The sequence below is a fragment of the Panthera pardus genome, unplaced genomic scaffold, assembly GCF_024362965.1.
Source record: "Panthera pardus isolate Hobbes unplaced genomic scaffold, ASM2436296v1 HiC_scaffold_7, whole genome shotgun sequence".
In the NCBI taxonomy this organism is placed as follows: domain Eukaryota; kingdom Metazoa; phylum Chordata; class Mammalia; order Carnivora; family Felidae; genus Panthera; species Panthera pardus.
In genome coordinates this window covers 46,469,479-46,495,385 of record NW_026527002.1, presented here as the reverse complement: position 1 = coordinate 46,495,385, position 25,907 = coordinate 46,469,479, and the positions used below count along the sequence as shown (strand labels likewise).

The 25,907-nt window shown below is 44.7% G+C and overlaps 1 long non-coding RNA gene across 1 annotated transcript in view; it reads left to right on the top strand.

Annotated features, from left to right (window-relative positions):
- Positions 1-1,497, top strand: part of LOC109278001 (uncharacterized) — a 79,067-nt gene extending 77,570 nt beyond the window's left edge. The window contains exon 3 of the long non-coding RNA XR_002085455.2: positions 899-1,497. This is a non-coding gene — a long non-coding RNA (uncharacterized LOC109278001). The remainder of the gene's footprint in view (positions 1-898) is intronic.
- Positions 1,498-25,907: the final 24,410 nt, after the last annotated feature.

Here is a 25,907-nt window from a genome sequence, read left to right as displayed (position 1 = left end):
GGATAAGCAGAACCTGAGCATTTAGCACAGCACTGGCACACAGCCAGCACTAAATAAATGCTAAGATTAAAAAAAAAAAGGCAAGGGCAAAGTATAAATGCAAACTGAGTTAGAACTTACTACAAGAGCAAGGATTCTGGTATTAGACCCTGGTCTGAACTTTGTTTCTTCTATTTATTCACAGTTTTGTAGAGTATTAAGTGAATTGACTCATCGTGCTTGTCAATGATCTCTCAGTTCCACGCACACCCTTTATACTTTGATCTGTAAGGCTACGGGCTTAGATTCTGAAAATGAGATTTCCCAGATTCCCTTGCGAGCTGATTTCCACTTAGGGTCTGCAATTGGGAGGCACAACTGGGAGACAGGGAGGCAGGAGGAGAGAGGAAGGGACTTCCTTCCTCTTTCCACCTTCCTTAGGACAGCTACCACTCTAACAACTTTAGACCAGAGTCTTGCCCCTTCCTACAGGCCCTGTCACCAGCCACCCAGCGCCCTTTGGCAATCTTAGTGCCAAGTACATGATGGTCCTACAGCAGCCCAGCAACAAAGATCGTGGCTCTTCCTCTACATTCCTAGGTTATACCTCTTTCCTTTTGTTCCCCCCAGCCCTAAGTTTCTCCCTGTATTTACCGACTTCACTGCTTTCTTTTGGATATTCCAACACATGTGAAATCCATTCACTATATTAAATACCCTCTGGTTAAAATACCTATTATAATTTCTGTTTTCCTGATGGCATTTTGATTGATACGGCATGCAATGTGCTTAAGGCCTTTCATCTTCTCAACAAATGTTAGTTCTCCCCTAGGTGATTATATCTGCTGTGTTAAAAGAAAATGCACGACAGAAGCGAAGATATAGTCACTGTATTTTTTACATTACCATTTCTTTTCAGAGTTCTTGAGCTTTCTCCATGGGCTCCCATTTCAGATGTGAGGGTTAGTGCAAACTCCCATGGATGGTAAGTGAGAAGCAGGGCTTGGCCTTGGTTGAAACTGGGGGGAGAGCCAAAGAAAATTAACTTTCCAACAACTAGGCTTATACCACTGGGATATGACTGAAGCCCAGGATGGGGGATCCTAAAAGAGAACAAAAGAGAATGCCACAAATATCTATCACATCATCTGTTCTCTTGGCTACTCTTACCTCTTCCTTCTCCATTATGCTTTTACACTGACCTGATCTGAGAAACATCTCCAACCCATAAAAACATTGCTTCTTTAAGCCCATGTGTCTCTCACTCATTACCCACACCAGTTTCCCTAGATTCAAATCAGAAGCCCATGAAGAACCCCTTGGGTGAGAAGCGATCCCATGAATGTTGAAGGAAGCCCTGCCCTCACTGGAGAATCAAGGCACTAGGTTATCATGAAATCCAGTCCTTTGCAATTATTATTGTATCAAGTGAGATGTCGTCTCACTGATGGGCTTCCAAATTCCATCTCAATGGAGAAGTCCACAGCAACCAACAAAGTGTAAGGAGAGAAAGCAGAGCCAGGGAGGGGTTAGTGTAATAAGCTGGTGACTGCAAATAATATGACTTTATTTATTATTTTAACAAATAAATCAGAGCTTATATTTCCAAATAGCAAATTTTTTTTTCCAACCGTGCTACCATGGCTCACTGTATTTTAAAATTATCCCTAGAGCCTGCTGCAGAATTTTATAAAAAATTCTCAAATCTTCCTGGCCTCAAATCTTCCTCCGTGAGTGGATTTGGTGATTTGGAAACAATTGAAGTCATTTGGAAGTAAATCTGGTGACCAAGGTATGTGAACAAGATGGGAAACACCATTATTTGGTCAAATTTGGCTGTAACCAAAAGAAACCAGGACTGGGGGGTGGGGGTGGGGGTGGGGAATGTAAGCTAAATGTGAGTAGAGTTTTCAAAGAGAAATTGCAAGCATTTTAGATAGTGTTTGGAAGGAGTAATAGTCTTCCAAAGATGACTTCAAAGATGACCATTTTATATATATATTTTTAATGTTTATTCATTTTTGAGAGAGAAAGAGAGAGACAGAGCGTCAGCAGGGAAGGGGCAAAAAGAGAGGGAGACACAGAATCTGAAGCAGGCTCCAGGCTCTGAGCTGTCAGCACAGAACCTGATGCAGGGCTCAAACCCGCAAACCACAGGATCTTGGCCTGAGCTGGAGTCATACACTTAACCAACTGAGCCACCCAGGTGCCCCATGGATGACTAATTTAAAGGATGGTGCTCATAATGAGTAACGTGTGTGTGTGTGTGTGTGTGTGTGTGTGTGTGTGTGTGTGTGTCTGTGTAATCAACCTAACTTTATAATATTATATTTATAGAAGTTGTTCTCAGTTTTCTCTCTACATATGAAGATGCCCCGTCCAGGGTATTCTTCCCTGCCTATCATGACCTCAGGCCAGGAGTTTGTCTCAGAAAAACATGGATTTCGGAAAAAGATTAGTATGCAAATCTGTGCCTAAACGACTTACTGTGTCTGAAATCTTAAGCAAGTTGCTTGAGCTCATTGCACTTTAGTTTTCTGATGTATATAATGGACAAAATACAATGGAGTGATTAAGAGGCTTAAAAAACTATGGATGCAAGTGCCTAGCTGAGTGCCTTGGCCCAGAGCAGACACTCAATGAATGGTTACTATTATTGCTGCAAACATAATTTTTTTCAGTTTATATTTTAATTCCAGTTACTTAAATACAGTGTTATATTTCATATATACGATATAGTGATTCAAAAATTCCATATATCCCTCGGTGCTCATCACGACAAGTGCACTCCTTAATCCCCATCAGCCATTTCACCGTCCTCCACCCACTTCCCCTCTGGTAGCCATCATTTTGTTCTCTATAGTTAAAATCTGCTTCTTGGTTTGTCTCTCTCTTTCTCTCTCTTTTGCATGTTAGTTTTGTTTCTTAAATTCTATATGAGTGCGATCATATGGTATGTCTCTGACTGACTTATTTCTCCTAGCGTTAGACTCTCTAGCTCCATCCATGTTGTTGCAAATGGCAAGATTTCATCCTTTTCTGTGGTTGAATAATATATGTATACATAAAACTTCCTCTTGGTCTATTCATTAATCAACAGGCACTTGGGCTGCTTCCATATCTTGGCTATTATAAATAATGGTGCTATAAATATAAGGGGTGTATGAATCCCTTTGAATTAGTGTTTTCGTATTCTTTGGGTAAATACCCAGTAATGCACTTGCTGGATTGTAGGGTAGTTCTATTTTTAACTTTTTGAGGATGATCCATAATATTTTCCACAGTGGTAGCACCAGTTTGCATATCCACGAACACTGCAAGACGGTTCCCCTTTCTCCACGTCCCTGCCAACACCCATTGTTGATTGTAGCCATTCTGACAGGTGTAAGGTGATATCTCATTGTGGTTTTGATTTGCATTGTTCTAATGATAAGTGATAAGCATCTTTTCATGTGTTTGTTGGCTGTCTGTATGTCTTCTTTGGAGAAATGTCTGTTCATGTCTTTTGCCCATTTTTACATTGGATTACTTGTTTTTTGGGTATGCAAACATAATTATTATCATCAGTGTATAGCTGTGGCATCGAACCCTCATCAATCATTTCTGAGAGAGAGAGAGACCGATGTAGAGAGACCGATATGTCTATTTATATGAACCAGACAGCTAAGCCTAGAGAAGCCCATGGTGAATTCTACGTAGAGGAGGGAGGAGCCAATGATGGCACAATGGAATAGTTTCCCCTTCTTTTGGTCCACTTATAGGATACTGCAAAATGGGAAAATTGTGTCTTCTCAATGTACATCTGTGTTAGAATGGTAACACAAAGATATTGAATCAATAGTGTTAGGAATGCCTGCAGTCTTTTGCATACTCCACATAGTTGAGGTTTTCCTCTTTGAGAACCAACACTTTTCCCAAAATATTAATTGTTTGGCAGAAAAGCATTCAAAAACGTACCATTCACCCCTCTACCTTTTAAAGCAAAGGACATGATTTAACTTTTTCGTTATAAGCCAGGACGATCATCATGAACATCTGTTGCAGTGTGGACGAGTAGCTCGGGGCTGGGCCTACTTTGGTTTTTTTCTGCCCTCTCCTTCCTTGGTGTCAGGCATTGCCTGGATATGACAGGCTTGAGATGCAACGCATCTACCAACCTTGGAAACAGGCAGATACTCAGAAACCAGCAACATTCAGGACAGTGACCACATACTACTTAGGGACATAGATTCGTTCATAGGCAGACCTGAAATGAGACCCTCCTTCAGTCAGGTAATCTTGAGCAAATTACTGTACTGAACCTCAGTTTCTTCATCCGTTCAATGAGGATAAAAATAGTACCTAGCTCATAGGCGAGTCATGAGTCTCCAGTAGGAAAATAGACATAAAGTGCTTAGCATGGCACTGGGCAGATATCAGATGCTCAATAAACATTCCCTACTACCATAATTATTACTACTAGCAAGCAAGGTCTCCCAGACACTCTGACTTCCCTACTGCAATACTCATAAACACTCAGCCTTTGGTTTTTTTCCTTCCATCTGTCAAATAGGACTGATAAAAGGTAGTCTGAACAGCCAGTGACCAAAGCCCCCTTGAATTTTTCCCCCCTAATCTGGTGAAACTCCCAGATAAGAGAATTTCAGCCAAAGGAGAACGTCAATAATTCTGTGAAAAGCCAATCATTCTCATAAGGGCCAAGTTTCTCACACGGCCTGAATGCCCCCCCCCCAGACCGGCTGTATCTGCCCCTCTGAGCTGTGCAGTCAGACACGCCAAGAGCAGGAGTGCCCTCCGGGGACCAAACACCAAGTCACCAGGTCATGGCTGGTGTGGTGATCCCTGGTGGCAGAAGCGGGGAGGCAGGCAGGAAGCCCCCAGAGTCTCTCGTCTGGCACTATTCACGGCACTAAGAGAAATGTCCTCCAGAGCATTGGCAGGTGCCTATCTGGTGAGGATTCGGTACGTTGCAGCTCTCCAAGCGGTTATTTTCTATCTTCTGTATCCCGCAGGGGCTAATTCATGTCCTCAGCGGTGTACTATTCTGGCTATTCCACCACTGGGGAATATAATTTAAGGTCGCTCTGGAGTTACAGGAAGGCAACAACAACAGCTTCAGTCTTTGTGCAGTCCAGATCGGGAGCTGTTGGGCAGGTCCCAGCCTGCGCCTCACCACGTGCCAGCACCGTGAGGAAACCAACAACCAGAGCTGGAATAAGCCAACAAGTGTTTTCACCCAACACGTGCCACTGGGTTAGGGCTCCAGTCTCTGTACCAACTTCCTGGCAAACACTCACTTCTCCCAGGGACGCACTGCCTTAAAATGATATTCCCAGGATAAGTGCCAGATTGGAGACCATCTGACACTGTTTTATATTTCATATCCCCAAGCCTGTTCTCTCTCCATCAAATCTCCACAACCTCCATTTACGTATCAGGACGTGGACCTCACTTCATACAGCATTGCTTCCTTGCAAAGTTGGGGGTGTATGTAATGCAAGTCATATTTTAAGCGCACGAGGTGACCTTGAAATTGTGTTAGGTCGCTATCGCTGCACAACAAATTATCCCCCCAACATATGGGATAACACAATAATAAATATTTATTATCCTCACGATATCCGTGGGTCGGGAATTCAGGCGTGCCTTAGCTGGGCGGTTCTGACTTGGGTTCCCTCCTGAGGTTAGAGTCACGATGTTGGCTCAGGCCGCTGTCTCCTGGAGAGCCTGCTTCCAAGATGGCTGGCTCACACCGCCAGCCGGTTGGTGCTGTCGTTGGTGGAGGCCTCGCTTTCTCCCCACATGGGCCTCTCAGGCTATTTGAATGTCTTCACAAGGCCACTAACTTCCCCTAGAGTGAGTGACCCATGAGGGAGAGCCAGGTGAAAGCTATCCTTTTTATGACCGTCTTAGAAGTCATATCTTATTCATTGGAAGGGAGTCCATTACTCAACTAGGGAGAGAATTCACTTGACTTTTGAAGTGAGCATCATCACAGTATTAGCGAACACATTTGAAAGCCACCAGAAACATTTAGGAGTGAATCATTCGTTCATTTAACAAATATTTGTTGAGTACCTACGACGTGCCCACACCGTTCTAGAAGGTTGGGACACATCCTGAACAAAACAGACCAAAGTCCCTGCCTGACCTTGTCAGACTAAATTCTAGTGGAGAGAGACAAAATAAACAAGAAGCCTCACAACTGCGTTTTGTGTAGTGGGCTGCAGATTTAAGTGCTCTGGCGAAAAAGAGATCTAGGGAAGAGAGCTCCGGAATCCTAGAGTCAGGTTACATTGTTTTAAAACTTTATTTATTTTGAGAGAGATAGAAGGAGGGGCAGAGAGTGGAAAAGAGAGAGAATCGCAAGCAGGATTCGCACTGTCAACACAGAGCCTGACGTGGGGCTCCAACTCACAAACCGTGAGATCATGACCTGAGCTGAAATCTGGAGTCGGTCGCTCAACCGACTGAGCCACCCAGGTGCCCCAAGTCAGTTACATTTTAAATAGAGTCATCAGACTTGTTCTCACTGAAAAGACAGCGTGGGGAAGGCAGTGGTTGGAGAAGTAATGGGACCGTGTGCATAGCCTCATAGTCCACCACCTGACCACAGAACCCATGCATCCTGGTGGTTGTCACCCTGCCCCCTCATGGGTACATGGATGGGAAGAGAAGTTTCTCTGCACCTCATGAGAACCGCCAGCATTCCCTTCCCCTAGATTACATAGGAAAAGGTGCTCTTGTGGCCATCCCCAGCTGCAGGTGACCTTCATGGCCATTCAGAGGGAGCTTCTGTGCCACCCTGGGACAAGCTGTAGGCAGCATGGGCATATAACACCGTGCATCCAAGGGGGAAAGACAAGTGAGTCACTCGGTCCTAAAGAGATCGCATTTGGAAGAGCTGCACGTTTGCAGGGCTGAATGTGTGCTTTCAGTGCTTAAACTGATCACGGTGTTTCTACCACTGAAGGCAAGCTCCAGACCACACCCAACAGAAGCCGCCCAGCCCTGGGAATGGCAGAATTTTGAAGTTTTCTGAATCATGAAGGGAGGGAACAGGAAGGAGAAGACATTCCTGGCTTGCGTGTGGCCCAAAAGGGGTCAGCACGCTGCTGGCCGTATAGGGTCTCTCAGGAGACCCTTGCCAACAGAGTGCCTCGGGCTGGCGGAGCTAGGGATGAAGTAGGGCAGGGCGGGTGCCAGAGGATTCAAGGAGAGCACCCGGTTCTAATTCAGCCATCCAGGCAGGCAAGAGGAGGCTCAGGGCAGGTGGAGGGGCAGGGGGTATTTGCACAGCGATGTGTGAGCCCTATTCGGGGGGCAGTTATGATCTCGAGAGTGTGGCGACTAACACACTGGGACATAGGCGGCCCCCCAGGCTCCCATGCAACAGACCCCATGAAGAGGGACCCTATCTCAAGCGTAGACAGAGGTGCACAAGAGGGCATCGGTTCAGGGTCTGAGGGAGACCTGTACATGTAGCAAGAGATGGTTCCCTAAAACAGGATCATCAATCCAGCCCAGATGACCTCACCCAAAGATGGCTGTGAGGAAAGAAGGAAGGAGAAAGCTCAGCCCCTGGAGGTGCCATAGACAGTCGGTGCTCACCACGTCAGTAGGTAACAAGCGCTAGGGTAAGTGACGAGAACACGAAGGAGCCCCCTGGGTGTCAGAACAATCATCGATAGCCATGTCTGAAGCCGTTGGAGGCTGACGGGGGACATAGGGTGCACATGTTGAGTTCCACATTTATTCTTTCTCCAAGGGAAATCCTTGAATGGCTAAAAGGCAGAGACGGGGTCGGGGTCGACACAGCCAGGTATGTATCCTGGTGATGCCATTTACTGTGTCAGAGAAGTCCCTTTGTTTCTCTTTAGCCCCGGTTTCCTCACCTGTCAACCTCGCACAGCTGGTGAGAGATAAATGAGAAACTATTTCCCATGATTCCCAGACTATAGAAGTAGTCCACAAATAGCTGCTATTTTTATTGTTAGTATTTTTACAAATGTTGTGGACAGCCACTGTGAGGGCTTTGTTTGGTTTTGTTACCCAACACCTCTTCCTTTGGAGACATTGCCCCATCCCACCCCCACGCACTTGGGGGTGGTGTTCAGCTAATCTTCGGACTCGGACAGGGATGGACAAGTGACCAATCAAATTCTCTCTCCCAGGGATTGGAACCCTAAGTGCCTTCAGGCAGGAAGGCAGTCAGAGCTGAGTCATCCTGTGACAGGGGATTTCCTGGAGTGGCTCCTGCTATCATCCCTCCCAGGGTCTGAAATCCAACTCGTCCTTCCGGTGTCTGAGCTTGGCCAGCCTCCCCGTGGTGACCCCCTCTTGCAGCCGAGAATCCCTTCTGACAAAGCAGCCATCAGGGTGGGACATCCCTACATAGATGGCCATCGGAATGGCTGTGTGGGGACACCGAGGCTGGGAAAGAGGATGTGACCGTCCCACTTCCTCCCTTCCCTTTTCAGTTCAGGCTATCTCTGCCCCCTGCCCTCTCTTTGTTCGGTTTACTTTTTTTTTTTTTTTTTAAATCAGGGTAATATAGGTACTTAAATGTGATCAAATAGTGAATAGAGTTGGGACAACTGGGTAGCCATCTGGAAAAGATGAAGCTGGTTCAATATATGAGGGTAAATTCAAAATGGATCAAAGATTTAAATGTAGAAAATTGTAAAATACTTAAAGTCACTAGGAGATAGCATTGACGAATTACTATGTAATCTTTTTGTGTGGAGGACCCTGCTAATTATGACTCAACATCCAGAGTCTATCAAAGAAAATATTTCTAATTTTTTCAAATGTTTATTTATTTTTCAGAAAGAGAGTGGGAGCAGGGGAGGGACAGAGAGGGGAACAGAGGATCTGAAGCAGGCTCCCAACTGACAGCAGCGAGCCCAAGGCAAGGCTCGAACCCACAAACCATGCGATTGTGACCCGAGCCCAAGTCAGGTGCTCAGCTGACTGAGCCACCTAGGTGCCCCTATCAAAGAAAATATTTCTAAATATTACTCCATATTAGTCAAAAACTTAGCATAAAATAATAACAAACTCCGTTAACAAACTGAAAAATCAAATTGCAGTGAAAAGGATTAATTTCCCTAAAATGTGAAGAACTCCTAGAAATCAAGAAGAAAAAGATACCAAAAAAATTGAAATTTGGGCAAAGGACATAATTAGAGTATTCAGGGAAAAAAAGAATTATAAATGGCTCTTGAACATTTAAAAGATTCTTAACCTTACTCGTAATCAGAGCAGGTTGACACCCATCAGACTGAAAAAAAACTCAAAAGTTCGACAACACATTCTTCTAACGAGACTGGGAAAATAACCACTTTCACACGATTCGGGTGAGAGAATAAGATGCTACGAAGCCTTTGGAGAGCAATTAGGCATTATCTATCAATAGCACAAATACATTTGCCCTCTGACCTCTGGAAAGTCATCTCACAGCTTCTCTGCACACAAATGAAATAACATATGTATAAGATTATTCATTTCAGCATTGTTGGTAATAGCAGAACATTGGAAACACCCCCAGTGACTAGTTTTTTAAAAAGCCAAAAGTTTGCTTTAAAAAATCCATCCGGGGCATGTGGGTGGGTCAGTTGGTTAGGCATCCAACTTTGGCTCAGGTCATGATCCCACGGCTCATGGGTTTGAGCCCCGAGTCGGGCTGTATGCTGACAGCTCAGAGCTTGGACCAGCTTCAGATTCCGTGTCTCCCTCTCCCTCTGCCCCTCCCCCACTCGTGCTCTGTGTCTCTCTGTCTCTCAAAAATAAACAAAGGTTAAAAAAAATTTTTTTTTTCTAAATCCATTCCATGGTCCACCCTAGCCCCGTCCCTAATTCTGTTTCCAGAAGCTTTAAAACCTGTCAATTGATTTTTCAGATATTCATCTGTAAATTTCTCTTTTAAAATGCTCATATTATTGGGGCACCTGGGTGGCTCAGTCAACTGGTCATCTGACTCTTCATTTCAGCTCAGGTCGTGATCTCATGGTCATGAGATCAAGACCCATGTTGGACTCTGCACTGAACATGGAGCCTGGTTGAGATTCTCTATCTCCCTCTCTCTCTGCCCCTCCCCTGATTACATGCATGCATGTGCACACACTCTCTCTCTCCCTCAAAAATAAATAATTATATTATTTCTCAATTCTCAATTTAAGCATGATCTACTGATTTTCTACTATAGAAGAGAACTATTTAGCTCTATTATATATCCTCCACCCCTCATGCACACACAGAGCTATTCACCATTCACCTTCATTTTTCCAAATGGTTACATTACAATTTTTTGTTAAATTCATACTTAATAGTTGAGTATTATGGCGATGCAAATATCGTTTACAATTGAAACATAGGTATAGAATCATTAACATTCCTTTCTTGAATATTTAAAATTTTTCCCTGGAGTTCATAATTGTCTTGTTTTTCATTTGACCATTTCATTTTTGTTTGACCATTTTTAGTGTATTTATCAACAATTTATTCCCCAAATATTCTATGCATCATATATGAGATCCTCTATCAGTTCCAATTTTTTCCTAGAACTTGGCCATTCATTCTTTGTTCTCTGCACTTGTTTCCCTCTAGTCCTGCTTCATAGCAGCCATCTTAAAACCTGTCTTTACTCTCACCCTGAGAATTTCCTTTGCTCCCTCTGTCTCATGTGTTGGATCCATTCATCCATGGGGTCTGGATCCCAAGCCCCCTAGATTTGATCACTCATTTCAGTAAAATACATTCTCTAGTAAATCCTCAAGAAAGAGTACATAGAAAAAACATTGAGATCCTGCATGTCTGAAAATGTTTTCATTATACCTTCACATTTGGTATTAGTTTGGCTTTATAGATCAGTTCAGAAATACTTTTTCCAAATGTTCCATTTCCTTCCAGCATCCAGTGTTACTGTTGAGAAGTCTGATGTCATCCTGTTTCCAGTCCTTTGTTGTGGTTTATTTCTGCTCTCGGGAAACCTCTCTGAAATCTTCTCTTAATGCCTGGTGTCCTGAAATTTCATGCTGATGTTCCCCGATGGGAGGTTTTCTTTTACGATTATTTTTTATTGTGTTCGGGCAACCTATGGGATTTCTTGTATGATTTCTTTGGACAGTTTCTTTCCTCAGTTTTCTCTGTTCTCTCTCTGAATATGCTATCAGCTGAATGTGGAACTCTCGAATCCATACCCTCAATTTCATATTGTTTTTCTCCTACTTTCCAAATATGTATCTTCTATTTCCTTTCTATGATGTTTCATTAATTTCATCCACTGGCCTTTCAATTGAATGTTACTCTATCATTGCACTTTTAATTTCTGAGTGCCCTTTCTTATTCTCTGATTTGTACAGGGTTCTGTTCTTATTTCATAAATTAACAGTGCTTTTGATTACTTCGATTCCCTGATGTTTTTCCTGCTTCCTTCAAGTTCCTTTTTTTCCATTGGTTTCTGTCTTTCAATCTATCTTCCATGTTAAATGTAAGTCTCTAGTCATTCCAACTCCTAAATCCAGTGTCTCTTTTCAGCCTGTTTTTCAGACTGTTGATTTTAAAATAACTACATATGCAATATATAAATGTATTCTCATTATCAAAAATTCAAACAGTATAAAAGTATACTGAGAAAAAATGTAAAAGTCCCCATACACTCTCACTCCTGCTCCTAAAAATATCCACTAACAATCGTTTGGTGTGCCAAGATATCTTCTACCATAGAGTCTAGAAAGGGTGTTGGCGGGGGGGGTGTTTTGATTTTTCCTTTGGGATACAAGTTCCTTAATTTTTGAATTGACTACCCAACATTTGAATATTAGGAGATCATATAAAAATTCAGATTCCTAAACTCTCCCTAAAAAAATGAGAATTCTGGCAACACTGGACCCACATACCATATTAAGAACGGCCATCTTTTCTACAGTTCTGCGAGTCCCCATTTGACCTGTGCCCACTCACATTACTTGCCTGGCTCCTTTAAGCATTGGGGTTAGTGGCGCCTCAGTTAAGTGATGCCTAAATTGTTGGTGTCTACTCTGGAAGTAGTAACACATCCATCAAGTAACAGAGTAGTCTACCACATCATAGGACGATCTGTCAGATAGGAAAACATAGAGAGGAAACGCCTCCTCTTAGAATGGCACGGAAAAGAATGGGCTGGAGTGGACTGGACACCAGGTCAGTGGTACCGTTGGACGCAGAAAGTAGGATGGCTCATTAACCGCTGATCCCTGAGTATTTCTTCCAATTATCTTCCCAAGTATAGATTCCATGGCTGCAAAATACATTTTCTGACTTCTGTGTAGAAGAATAGGCACAAACTGGAGGGCAGACGAGGCAGGAAACATCAGACATGTCGATCTGCCCAGAGAAGAGGACCCTCAGAATGAACTGTCTGTCCCCATGGCCGTTGCATCGTGAATGGCTGCCATTTACCCTCACGTAGGTGTTTACCAAGGCTAACTCCTCACCCTTTGTCCAGTCAGGGAGTGGACCCACCGTGCCATTTTTCCCTGAGCAGCATCCCTGTGCATCAAGTGCAAGGAGGCTTTTTGCACACGTAGCTCAGATCTCTCTACCCGGTCCTATCGATTTAACCCGTACCTAGCCACACACCCACTCATCCAAGGCAAATCATGATTTAATCCCAGGCAAATGGTAAAGAATACAGATTTTATGAACCCTTTTATATTAAAAAGGGTTAAAGAGAATCTAGTAAAATCATTTCTGTGGGCAGATACTTAGCTATAAGAATATATTACGTCTTTGTCGGCAGAAGGAAACATCTCTGGCCCATTTTAATTCACTGCTATACAGATAAGTTTTGATGTTCCTTCTTTAAATTTCACAAATGCACGGGATGGTTTGGGGGGAAAGAGATTGGCCAGACCTCATCATTTGTCTACAGAACACAGAGCAAAGGGCCTTGAGTTCTGCCAGTCTCCAGTCTAGTGAAGGTCTCATGGGACATTTTTCACAGAAGGGCACTCTGACCCCTGTTTCTGCCACTGTCATCTCCTTACCCCACCTCCAACCTTTCTTCCTCTTTTCCACCAGCCTCACTCCCAAGGGTCCTATAAGCATTCCCCAGTAAGCCCTTGCTCTGAAACCTGTACAGAGATCATAGAAACATTGTTATACCCACAGTTAATGTTTATTTTCTTGCTTCCAATGAGATACACCCTTTCCTCCACTAAATTGTTTCACTATACTGTACTTGAGAAATGACAGGGTCATCTTTGGTCAAATGTTCACCCTCAGCAGAAATAAAGGGGCATTTAATGGGGAATACAGATGGAATGATCCAGGCTCCCTCCGTAGACACTATTTTAGGAGTCAGCCAGGGAGAAAAGACAGAGAGGGGAGTAAGGAAGCAAATTATATGATATTTCTCTTTCTACTCTCCCAAATTAAATGTATTCCTGCCTTCGCTTTCATCTAACACTGCCACCATAATTTCTCTTGGATGCTTCCCATTATCGCATAGCAAAACAGAATTCTGCACCACGATTGAATCTAAATACTAAAATCATTTAAGATACACTGCTCCTGGGACATACAGCAAAATGTAATAAGTTTCTCAAAATGTGACCTAATTATAACTGTCCTTTTAAGTTTTATTTCCCACTGGGACCAAATGTCTGCAGTTAAAAATAATTCTTGAAACAGGTCCATGTTGCCACAAAACTTTTCAGAGTCACTTAAATGTTATCCACGTACCCAATTTATTTTTCTCCTCTGTTCCTATGTGATAAAAGCCAGACATCCAGGAGAGACAGGAGGCCAAGCCGGCAGAGAACATGCTGGGCCAGAATTCTCACAATGGAAGCCTTCCCATGTGACCGGATGGGGAGTCAGGTTACCACTGTCTCACTGACACCCCGTGCGCCCCAGTGACCCCGTATCATGGGGCCGTGAATGCCAACAGTCGGCCCTTCTTTTCCCATGCCCTCATGAATACCAGGCTCCTACGCTTTGAGCTTCATTCTCATTTGCTGCCCCAATGGTCTTTGAGATGCTCAGGCCTTGATTCCCCTCCATCCCCTTGGTCCAAAGTGTTCACTCTCTCCTTCCAATGTCCATTCAGTAAACCTCCACGTAGAGGCAATCCCGTCTTCTGGAACAGCACAAGCCCACTCTCTGGCTGGCCAGAATCCCACTGCTTTATTTGCACTGACTCTGATAGACCCGGCTCCTACCAGTGGGGTTTTCTAAGGACACTTTCAGAAGCTGTTGCTTTTTCAGTGTCTCCATTTAACTCTCGCTCGAAAGGAACAAAAGACATTTAAAAACGTCTGATCTAAGGCCACACACCTGGAAGTTTCGACACACGTGTTCTGAAGTCAGACGGACCTAGGCTTGACTTTTAGCTCGTCCACCCATGTGGCTCCACACATGTGCTTGAACTCCCCACGTCTCTGCTTCCTCATCTGTGAAGCGAGGATGATCAAGGAATGACTTTATAAGGTCGTTGTGAGCATTAAAATTGATGAAGAATGCTAAGCAGTTATCACAGAGCCTAGCGTGTGGCAAACACTCAGCAGATATGAGCTATTATTATTAGAGCATTTGAAAAAAAATCACTTCTTCCAGCTAAGATAATGCCATTAGTACAGATACTCTTTCTGCTTGTCAGAGGTTGCCAGAAAAATTCAAGCCAAAGATGGCTAGAAACTAAATTACCTTAGTCTCTGGATGCTCTTCTGTCCTGATTCCAGCTCATAGGAGAGGTAAACAGCCAAGCAGAGGAAGACCAGCCAGGATCATACCCAGGACGCCGTGGTGCGAACCCACAAGCACAGGCATGCCATTTCCAGGAGCTTTCCCAACCTGAGAAGGAGCAGCTGAGCTTTAATATGACCAGATACATTTTAATTTTTTTAACATTTATGTGTTTTTGAGAGAGAGGGAGACAGAGTGTGAGTGGGGGGAGGGGCAGAGAGAGAGGGAGACACAGGATCCGAAACAGGTTCCAGGCTCTGAGCTGTCAGCACAGAGCCCGACGCGGGGCTCGAACCCACAAACCGCGAGATCATGACCTGAGCCGAAGTCGGCCGCTTAATCCACCCAGCCACCCAGGTGCCCTGAATTTTTAATTTCGGATATGTACATTTATTCTGTGTTAAACGGTACCCTGGAGTCCTCATTGGGGAGGGCGGGGCGGGGGGGGGGATGTTGACCAGTTGACTGGTGAGTGAAGCTGAATATAAAATGCCACGTCTGATGCTGGGAGCTTTATAAAATGATACAGACAGTCACTGAGAGCTCCCCACCCAGTCGTGGCCAAACGCACGGCAGGCTTCTACCGAGGGAAAGTAGAAGAAAAGAAACAAAAAAAGAACATTGCTGGCTGGGAGCAACAAAGAACAGGCAGGCAAAAAACGAAAGCTGCGGGAGGCACTGCTCGGCAGTGACTCCAACTGGGACCAGGAGGCGGGAGGAGTAACGGGGAAGGGGGAGGGGGGAGAAACCCAGCCGTTCATCTGCTGTGTTTCCACACTAAGCTGGGTGCTGGGAGGGCCGAAGTCAGGAGATCCAGTCTCCACACAAAGCATCCGGCAGCATTTCTGGCATGCGTACAAGGAGATAGCTGATTCAGTGTGTGATTATAGAGCTCACATGTAAGACGAATGTAATGGGAACGGGAGAACCTTCCATTAAATAGTAATAAACAATATTAATAATATTGAGTTACCCTCAATCAGCAAGCAGTGGCTGGTGGATATCCAGACCTCCTTATCCCTTCTTCACTGGTTCTCCAAAGGTTCCGCAGGGCGGAAACGCACTCCTTCGCATTCCCTGTATTGGCTTGCCCCCCTTCCACGTCTCCCTTCCTCCCTTCTTCACGTATGATCGCCTGCTGTATTCATTTACTAGGCTGTCATAACAAATTACAACAAACTCAGTGGCTTAAAATGGCAGAAATTCACTTCCTCCCTCTTCTAGAGTCCACAGTCTAGGTGTGGACTGAACTCCCTCTGAAGGTTCTAGAGGAGAATCCTCCTTGGCCTCTTCCAGCGTCTGGTGGCTCCGGGTGTTCCTTGACTTATGGCTGCATCACTCCAGTCTCTGCCTCTGTCTCCATGTGGCTTTCTCCCCCTCCATGTTTTCTCCTCTTCTGTCTCTTCTGAAGATGCCGGTCATTGGATTTAGGACTCACCCAAGTAATCTGGGATGATCTCCCATTTTGAGATCTTTAAGTTAATCACATCTGCAAAGACTCTTTTTTCCAAATGTCACATTCATAGTTCGTGAGGCACAGGACACCGACGTATCTTTCTGAGGCCAACATGTCACCACCACACCTGCCCAATAAACAACTCACATTCATCCTAGTCTTTGCTTTTGGTAGAACTCAAACAAAGCAAGCAGCATAAGAAAGACAGACTTTCTAGTCCATACCTCTACTCCCAGGCAGGTCTCATAGAAAACGTAGCAAACAAACAGCTCATAAAGCTTATCAGGCTTCAAAATCGTACCCCCAGGTTTTTACACATGGTACGTGGCCCATAGTAGGACTCAAAAAATATCTGTTGAATGAATGATAAAGTCTCACCATCAGATTCCCAGGTAGAGAATGAACTTTGGGGGTTTTCTTAACTCTTTTTCAACACCTTTATTGAAGCATAACTTATATACCACAAAATTTACCCACTGCAAGTTTCCAACGTGATAATTTTTAGTCAAATTATAGAGTTGTGCAGTCATCACCACACACCCCTTTTAGAACATTTTCATCACTCCAGAAAGTTCTCTCAGACTTGTTTGCAGTCAGTCCCCACTTTCACCCCAGCCCTAGGCAACCACTGATCTGCGTTTTCTTTTCTCTTTGGGGATGTTTCATGTAAAGGAAATTACATAATATGTAGTCTCCGGCTTCTAGCTTCCTTCGCATAGCATAATGGTTTTTGAGACTGATCTAGCTGGTAACATATATCAGTAGTTCAGTCTTGGTTGCTGAGTTGTATTCCACTGAATGGATATGCCACATTTTGTTTAACCCTTAACAATCGGTCGACATTTGGATCGGTTCCAGTTTGGAACTATTATAAATGATGTTGCCATAAACATTCTCACACAAATCTAAGTGTAGTCATATGTCTTCACTTCTCTTGGGTAAATAAGAGTGAAATCGAACCTTTTATTCTGAAATTTTTCAAATCCATAGAAAAGTTGCAAGAATGGTACGTTCTAGTACATTCTTTAGCTCGATTCGCGATTGGCAACATCATGCCATATTTGCTTTATCTCCGTAAGATATTTTCAAGTACTATTTGGTAAAAAGTTGCAGACATCATGACATATTACCCCTAAATACTTTGCCTCCTAATAATAAAGCCATTCTCCTACATAACCACAATACCATTGTCACAGCTAAGACTTTTTTCCCAACTGTTTTCAATTTTTCAAAACTACAAAAAAAGTTGAAAGAATAATACACTGAAGTGAACTTGGACTTTGCCACTGCTTCCCATACTGTACCTGAAATATTTGTACTTGGGCCATTCTTGGTGCATGGCCATGGGATACTCCCAACTTGTCACACTCTTACTCCATTGTTTATTCACAGGGGTTTTTGGGGCTGGTTTCACAAGACTCCAAGGTGCCTCTAGTGTCTTTTCCCGGGGGATATTGCAAAATTCCCTCATCCCCTCCTAGGCTCGGCTCAGATGTCAGTTTCTCAGTGAAGCCTATCATTCCCACCGCTATTAAAATTCTCAACCCATCTTTTCCCTTCACCAGTACTCCCTACCCCTACTTACTCTGTTGTAACTCTTCCCCCAAAGTACGTGTCACCTTTTAACATAATGTAGAACTCATGTTTTTGTTATGTTTATCCATTGCCTCCCTCCACTACAACACAAGCTCTATGAGGGCAGAGATGATCTTTTATTGTTCACTGCTGTATCCCCAGGCCCAATTATACTTCCTGGCACATTGAGAGATCAATCGGTCCTCATGGAAGGACTGGCTGGATGATGCATGTGCACGTATGCACAGCTCCATCAGGAGGAGCAGGGACCAAATGACCCCGAGCCAATCACCCCCCGCAGGCAGCGAGGGTGGGAAAGGATCCTGAGTTTAGCCTCAATGAAGGCTTCAGAAAACCACCAACCCTTTAAAAACTGCAAAATCAATAACCAACCCTCCCGCCCGCCACCGCCCTTCAGTAGAACAGACCAGACCTTTCCAAATAGGAAGTCTCCCAATGCTTTTCTGAAGAAAGATATTTTTTGCCTCAGAAAGCCACTCTCCAGGGACCACAGAAGCTGGAATTCAGCCAGCCCTGGATTTCCTGGAGGAGGCAAATACCATGACCCGCCCCCCCCCCCACACACACACCCTTAAAAGGCCCTTCCTAGAGCACAACGTGCACCTGCCCCCGGCAGTCAGGTCGGACCTCCTGGCCATCGTCATATCTATCCTCTCCCGGGGGCACACCTGACCCGAGGGAAGAAAGGTCGAGTGACCAGTTCGGTCTGATGACGGAAGCCAGTCCAGAGTGGGAACCAGAGGGGCCCTGCTATCAGGGAAGGGATCCTGGAAGGAAGCTGACACAGGCTGTGGGGCAGAGGTGGTGCTGGGGAGGCTGTGAACAAGCGGCAGTTAGGAGGAAGCCCAGGGTGGCAAAAGCTGTGAGGTAGAAGAAAGCCCTTCAAAGAATAGCACGAGGGTGACGAATTCCACAAATCCCCGCCCCTGAGGTCCCTCCAGCTGACCCAGTTTCCCCACGATATCGGGTTCCGGTCTCTTCAAGGCCTGGCTAGTCCACAGATCCTGTGTTCCAGAAGTCTCCATCACCCTCACTGTTTTTGCAATGCCTTCACCACACACCTGAGCACTTGAACTAGGTTGAGTGACCCTTTATTCCTTGCAACCCAAAGAATCTAAGTAAAATAGAAAGACGTGAGTGTCTGTCGTGCACAAGAGACCACGGGCAAAGGCAAAACTCCCGGACATTCTCTTGCAGCGCTTTATAGCCTCGCCACTAAAAGTGTTGTTCAAAACCCACCTGCATGGACCTCACTTGGGAGATGGCTAAAAAGGCAGAATCCAGGGGCTCCTGGGTGGCTCAGTCGACTGAGCGTCAGACTTGAGCTGAGGTCGTGATCTCACAGTTTGTGAGTTCGAGCCCCGTTCTCAGTGCAGAGCACTCTTTGGATCCTCTGTCTCGCTCTCATTCTGCCCCTCCCCCTCATACTTGCTCTTTCCACCCCCCCCCTTCAAAAATAAATAAAACATTAAAAAAAAAAAAAAAAGGCAGAATCCAGGCCCCTAGCCAGACTTACTCAACCGGTAAGTTGTGAAAACACTGAAATTTGAGGAACACTGCTTCCCCTAACTAATAGGTCCCAAACCCATTGTCCCAGTCGCCTTTCTGCTTCTGGGCTTCTATCAGCCACTGATTTGATAGCCACCATCAATAATTCTCTGGGTATCAAAGCTATTGTTAAAGGTCTGCCTGTAAAACACAGGCTTCTTCAAGCCGTTTCTTTGCCTGTTTCCTTCAGCTGTCTTTCATTAGATTTTGTCTGCATGGCATTATAAATGCTTATCTTTTTTTCAGAGGTTCATCCTGTCTTGGTAAAATCCTGTTGGGTAAATTCAAGGAGTGGGGGAGTCTGTTCCTCTACCCTGTTCCTTACAACGGTAGATGATCCCTAACGAGCATTTTAACTACATTCTTTCAACATACCATCATCCTTGAGAAGTATCTATAGTTCAAGTTACAGCAGGTTTTCATCTCAGAACCCTGGAGAAAGAGAAAAACCTTGTCAAGCGATGAAACACCAAGAAATAAAATGAGACCATTTTTTTTTCCAGGAGCGATTGATGTTTCAGGTTTCTCAACCAGACGTCCTCGAGTGTCGGCCCCACGGGTCGGTTACTGGGGTGGGTCACCCACCATTGTGAGCCTGCCCGCGGTTTTCAGAAAGGAGATCCGGAGCAGGACCAAGCTTTGTGTGCACCCCTATTCTCCTGTGTGCCCTTTATGAATCTTTTCTTCCTCCCAAACGATGCACTGAGGGCTGACAAGGGGCCACTCACTGCGCTGGATACTGGAGACACAGCCATAAGGAAGACAGATGCCACCCCGGCCCAACTCGTGGAGTGTTCTAGCAGGGAGGAAGGCACAATCAGTCATCGATAACTGACTTCAATTATGAGTGTTGTGTAGGAGAATCACGGGGTGATAGGGGAGTGAATGAGGACACTTGACCCCGCGCTGGGGACTGCCTTGGGAAAGTGAGGTCTGAGCCCAGGCCGATAGGGTACCAAATGGGGAGCCAGGTAAAGAAAGAAGAGGGGTCTCCCTCTTCCACCGTTGGCCTCTTTACCCCTTCTGTCGGCCAACCAAGTACCCCTGTTCCCATTGGCATCTCGGGCTGTTGACACCACACTGACCTTGCCCGATGCCCTGCGGTGCTGACAGCTCCACAGCCCAGGCTTGGACACTTGCCTCTGTTCTTGTCTGTGTCTGCCCTTGGCCTGGGTCATTCTCCATCCCACTTCTCCAGTGTGGGTGCTAACCTCCCCCTACAGGGTAGGAAGATAGGTGACGGCATCACTTTCCTAAGGTTTTAGGAAGCACTTCTTTCCAAACAATTATGTTGTGCTCTCAGGACAAGAACACAGGGCTCAAGGCAGGGTTTCCGTTTGTGGTATTGTCATTAGTCATACGGGAAAGCATTTCTAGCACAGTTGCATCTTCTTCGTGCCAAGCACACCCCCTTGGGTCTCAGCGGCCTGGTGAGCGGGACCCCCGCTTGCTGGGTCAGGGTCAAGTTGCCTCTTGCTGATGCCCTCATTCAGGCCGATGGAGACTGGAGCGAGTGATTCTACATGCTTCTCTCCAGGTAGACAAGCGGCTGCTGGATCCCTCTCTCACCCTGAATAAATTCAGTTGTTTTGCTAACCGGCCGACAGCTTTTTCCAGAATGTGACGGGGATATTTTGGGGTTTCTGTGAACAGATGCTGCAGGAAGCACAATTCGTTTGTTTATTAGGATGTAACCCTGTGTTTTGAGAAACAATCTGAAAAGGAAAAATGACCTATCCAGTGCCTTTTGCCTTTTTCATCAGGCCCTACGCCATGAACAACTGCTATTACCTTTCGTTTACAGAATCCCCATCTGGTTAGGTACTTGGATTTATGTTGGCTGTAATCCAGAACGGCTGATTTAGTTTACTTTCAGGGGTTTTATTTTAAGAAACTTTTGACATTTAAGAGTTTAATTGGAACAATCTGTACCCAGAAATTTTCAAATGCAATCTAGGATTAAAAGATGTTCTTCAGAGTCTGTAGGCTTGTAGAAGAAAGCAGGGCTTTCCACATCTGGACAGTCTTTGTACTTTAGGAGTTTGTTCAAGATGTGGCAGGAGATGGGGCACCTGGCTGGCTCGGTCGATAGAGCATGTGGTTGATCTCGGGGTTGTGAGTTCAAGCCCTAAGTCGGGTGTGGCGCCTGCTTGAAAAAAAACTTTAGAAGGAAAAAAAAAAAGAGAGAGATGAATCCTCAGGTTGGGACTTTCACCAGTGCTGAGAAGGAACAGAAGAGCTACTTCCAAAACAGACTATTTGGTCCCTCAAACCCATTCTTTAAGCTCCACTGATTAGGTACAGACTGTCTGCCACAGGCCAGTTACAGAAAGACGAAGGGCACGTTTTTCCTCCCTTCGCCTAGATGTCACCAGATGGTCAAGTCTCACTGAGATGGATTCAGGAAATCTGCCTCGTTCTCTTAACCGAAGGTCAGGCTCTCCCGGTTCTGAGAGGCAGAGAGACTTGGTTCAGAGCTTTTCCACCGAAAACTGAAGTCATGGCTGAAAGTTCGAGAGCTTGGTGGGGTTAGATACTCCCAAGAAGCATTCTAGCTTCCAGAGATTGGCCTAAATCTCCAGGGACATTAGGTACAGTCCCCAGAATCCTGAGTGCTCCTGGGGAGCTAATGTTGATTTGTGATCCCTAAAATTGCAACAGATGAAAGTGAAGAGCCTCCCAGCTTCCGAGAGGAGAATGAGGAAGGGAGAAACCAGGGCCCTTCACTGCTGACAGATCCAAAGAAATGGAAGGGAGGGGTGGCTCAGTCAGTTAAGCATCTGACTCTTGATTTCAGCTCAGGTCATGATCTCATGGTTCATGGGATTGAGCCCCGTGTTGGGCTCTGTGCCGATAGTGTGGAGGCTGATTGGGATTCTCTCTCTCTCCCTCTCTCTCTCTCTGCCCCTCCCTCACTTTCTTTTTCTCGAAATAAATAATTAACATAAAAAAAAAAAAAAAAAAAGAAATGGAAGAGAGGTTTCTGTTCACCAAGCCCTGGGTAGTGGCTTTCCAACCATACCTCCGGCCCCTAGTTCTCTCCCAAATTCCGCTTGTGCTGCCAGGTCTCCCCTCATTCTCTGTTCCCCATTTCTGCAGATTGTACCTCCGTTCTCCTAGTCACCATCCCAGAGTCATTATCCACCTCGCTTTCCTGCCATAAGACTCAGTGATTAATTGTGATTCTTGTCCAGCTTCTGAATCTCTCTGATCCTCAGTCACATCATTTATTTTATTTTAAGTTTATTTATTTTTGAGACAGAGAGAGACAGAGCATGAACGGGGGAGGGTCAGAGAGAGAGGGAGACACAGAATCGGAAGCAGGCTCCAGGCTCTGAGCCATCAGCCCAGAGCCCGACGCGGGGCTCGAACTCATGGACCGCGAGATCGTGACCTGAGCCGAAGTCGGACGCTTAACCGACTGAGCCACCCAGGCGCCCCAGTCACATCATTTAAAGTTTATTTACTTTGAGAGAGAGAGAGAGAACGAGGAAGGGCAGGGAGAGAGGGAGAGAGAGAGAATCCCGAGCAGGCTCTGAACCATCATCACGGAGCTCAACGAGGGGCTCAAACTCACAAACCGTGAGATCATGACCTGAGCTGAAATCAAGAATTGGACGCTTAACCTACTGAGCCACCCGGGCGCCCCCTCAGTCTCATCATTTAAAAAAATACCCACCTCATAGGGTTTTTAGAGAGCCTTAGATGTCAAAAGTTTGAACTTTATTGGAGAAAGAAAAGGGGGAAAAAGATGTTAACTTTAAAAAAAGGTGTTAACTTTTTAAAGCACCTACTATGTGTCAGACTCTATTAGACATTTTACATGGAAGATTTAGACTTGATATAGTCCTCCCTCAGCTTTTGAGTTGTGACTCCTACTCTTCTCCTATATGTATCTTTCTCCAGGCAAACTAGACGATTGTTTCTTTCTTGAGCAAACTTGAATTCTCTTCCAATTCTTTTTGCCTTTGATCGTACTCTTCTTTCTACCTGGCACATCCCACCTCTTCAGGGGGAAATCCTATACATCTTTTAAGATCCATCGGTGATGTGCTCGTAAATTGTTAACAACCAGTTCTGTGAACAGAAAGAGCTTGGATTTGTAGTGTTTGCCAATTTTCGTAGCTCAATACTCCCACCAAGGCCAATTTCAAGCTACCAACTTGACTTCACTTGGCTCACAAAATTTCTGGAAATTTAGCTATCAGTCCTCAGAGACCAGAATGAGCTGGTTCCAGCACACCGCTGAGCCTACAGTGTCACCTTTCTTGGTACCCTCCCCCCCCCCCCCCCCCCCCTCCTCGTCTGTAGTATGCCCTCCTTGCTCTGACCTTCATTAGCAACTTCCACTCTCTCACAAAAGGTGTTCTTCATTATATTATGGTTCTAATGAATCCCTGTGATCATTAACTTTTCAAGGACATGAACTGTGTCTTACTCATCCGTGTGTTCCTAGTGGTGACTAACACAATGTTGTTCAATAAATATTTGCTGCCTTAGACCCGATGATGAAGATTATCACTAGGACCTGACACACAGTTGTGGGAAGGATACAATGACATCATGCATGTAAAGCACTAACCAGAGTGCATGGCCCAGGGAGTGCTCAGTTAGTGACAGCTAATTTTACTACCGATGGTGGCTTCTTGAATTAAAGGAGCACAAACTGTAAGTTCTAACAACTCCGCCAGGCCCAAATGCACACACATTATAATCACCCGAGGAACGTTAACAAATCCCAATGCCCAGACCAGTACATCAGACATCAGTATTTTAAAATTTCCCCGAGTAATCCTGTTGTACGCCAGTTTGGAGAACCATTATTCTCTACGCTTCTAGTCCTCTCCCCGGCCGATGAGTCAAGAGTGTCCAAAAAGAAAGAGAACCAGCTAGTCCTTTAAAAATCCTCCTGTTCACTAACTAATTCCAGTAAATAGAAGGAAAACTCACTTGGAAGATTGCCTTATTTGGCGATCATGTTGGGCGGAGTCACCTGGGAGGGGAAAGGCCGAGAATGAGTAATGTAGCCTTCTGTAGAGGCAGGAGACAAATACCTCTTTGTCAGCAAACTCCTGGAAGTGAAGTTTTTCTAGCTGAAGAATTTCAGAGGCATCTCATTTAAACTAGACTCGGTCCCTGGGATCAATTCATGTAGTTGAAACGGAAGTAAACTTTATTTCAGTGAGCCTCAGGGTATTTGTCCCAGTTCTTCTGTTTGCTTGATTTTTCTTGTATCAAAATAGCTGAGGTATTAAGGCTCAAAATGATTCTCATCCTCACATTTGTGGCCATGAGGGCGGACTTCCTTTACGTCAAGACAATAATACACTTCTAGCTTCGAGAAACAGGTATTGCTTTCCCCTCAGAGCTAGAGAAGCTGAGCAGGTATGAAATCTGATGGGTTCAAAGTGACAGAGGAGGAAATAGGAACCAAAAGATTCCTGTCCTAACCACCTGACACACTTCATCTTTTATGGATCCTGAGTTATTGCGGTTTTGTCATTTCTCACGTTAAAGGTATTCACCAAAAAAAGAAAAGGGCTTCAGAAGGATTTGATCTGAAAAGTAAAGCGACTGCGCTTTAATAGGTTTCTCCTTTTGTCTTTCAGATAAGAATGATAGCCTGGTAGTTCGCTTTAACGGAGGGGGTAGGGGAAGAGAGGAGAGCGTGAGTGTGTGAGTGTGTGTGAGTGTGTGTGTGTGTGTGTGTGTGTGTGTGTCTGTGTGTGTGTGTGTGTGTGTGTGCTACAGAGTCAGATTTTAGAGGTCTAATATTTCCTTCGTGCCTCACTATGAATGAGCCTTTTAAAAATGATTCTTAAATGTATTTTTGTGGCATTAAAGAAAACGTGGATGAAAGTGGGAGGTGGCCACGGAAATTGCTCCAAGCAGCACTATCGGCTCTGTCGGACCACACCAGATGCTTTTGCAAAAGCCATGTTTATTTCTCCTCTGAGTCCAACTTGGAACTTTCTTCTAGAGACTCTGGATTGTCTTTGAAATAAACATTTGTAGCTATGCTATTCAGTAGATTATGATTCTTTTTCTCCCATGGTATATGCATAGGATATCATTTAAATATGTGGATGTGGTGTTTTTTTGCTCCTAAGTAAAATGAGCTTTTAAAAGAAATCTTGGCAGAACCTCAGATTTTAGATCGAGACTCTATAATACCATAAACCTTTTAAATTCGTGTCATCATCAGAATTCTGGCTGCTATGTGAATCAGCCCCAAAACAACGACTTGCCTTTCTATTACTCTTTCTCTGTTCTAATGGTATAAATTTACGAAGGACATGAAATTCATTCCCAAGTACCGCCACCAGGGACCACTGAATAACGCTATGAGTAGAGCTCTGAACCAGGAATCAAGAAGTCTACTGTTAATCCTCAAACATCACAGTGATTTCAAGATATGAGATAAAGTTGCAATAGAATAGAATCAGACTGACCAGAAGATCTAGCAGATTTCGCTTCTTGCTGCAAAGCTGAACAGAGACAATAGCCGTAGAAATAGAAAAGTTCCATCTTCAGGTCTTACACATCATGCTCTGTTCTTTGCACAAGGGCTCTGAGATCATCTTTCTGCCAGGCTGGTTGT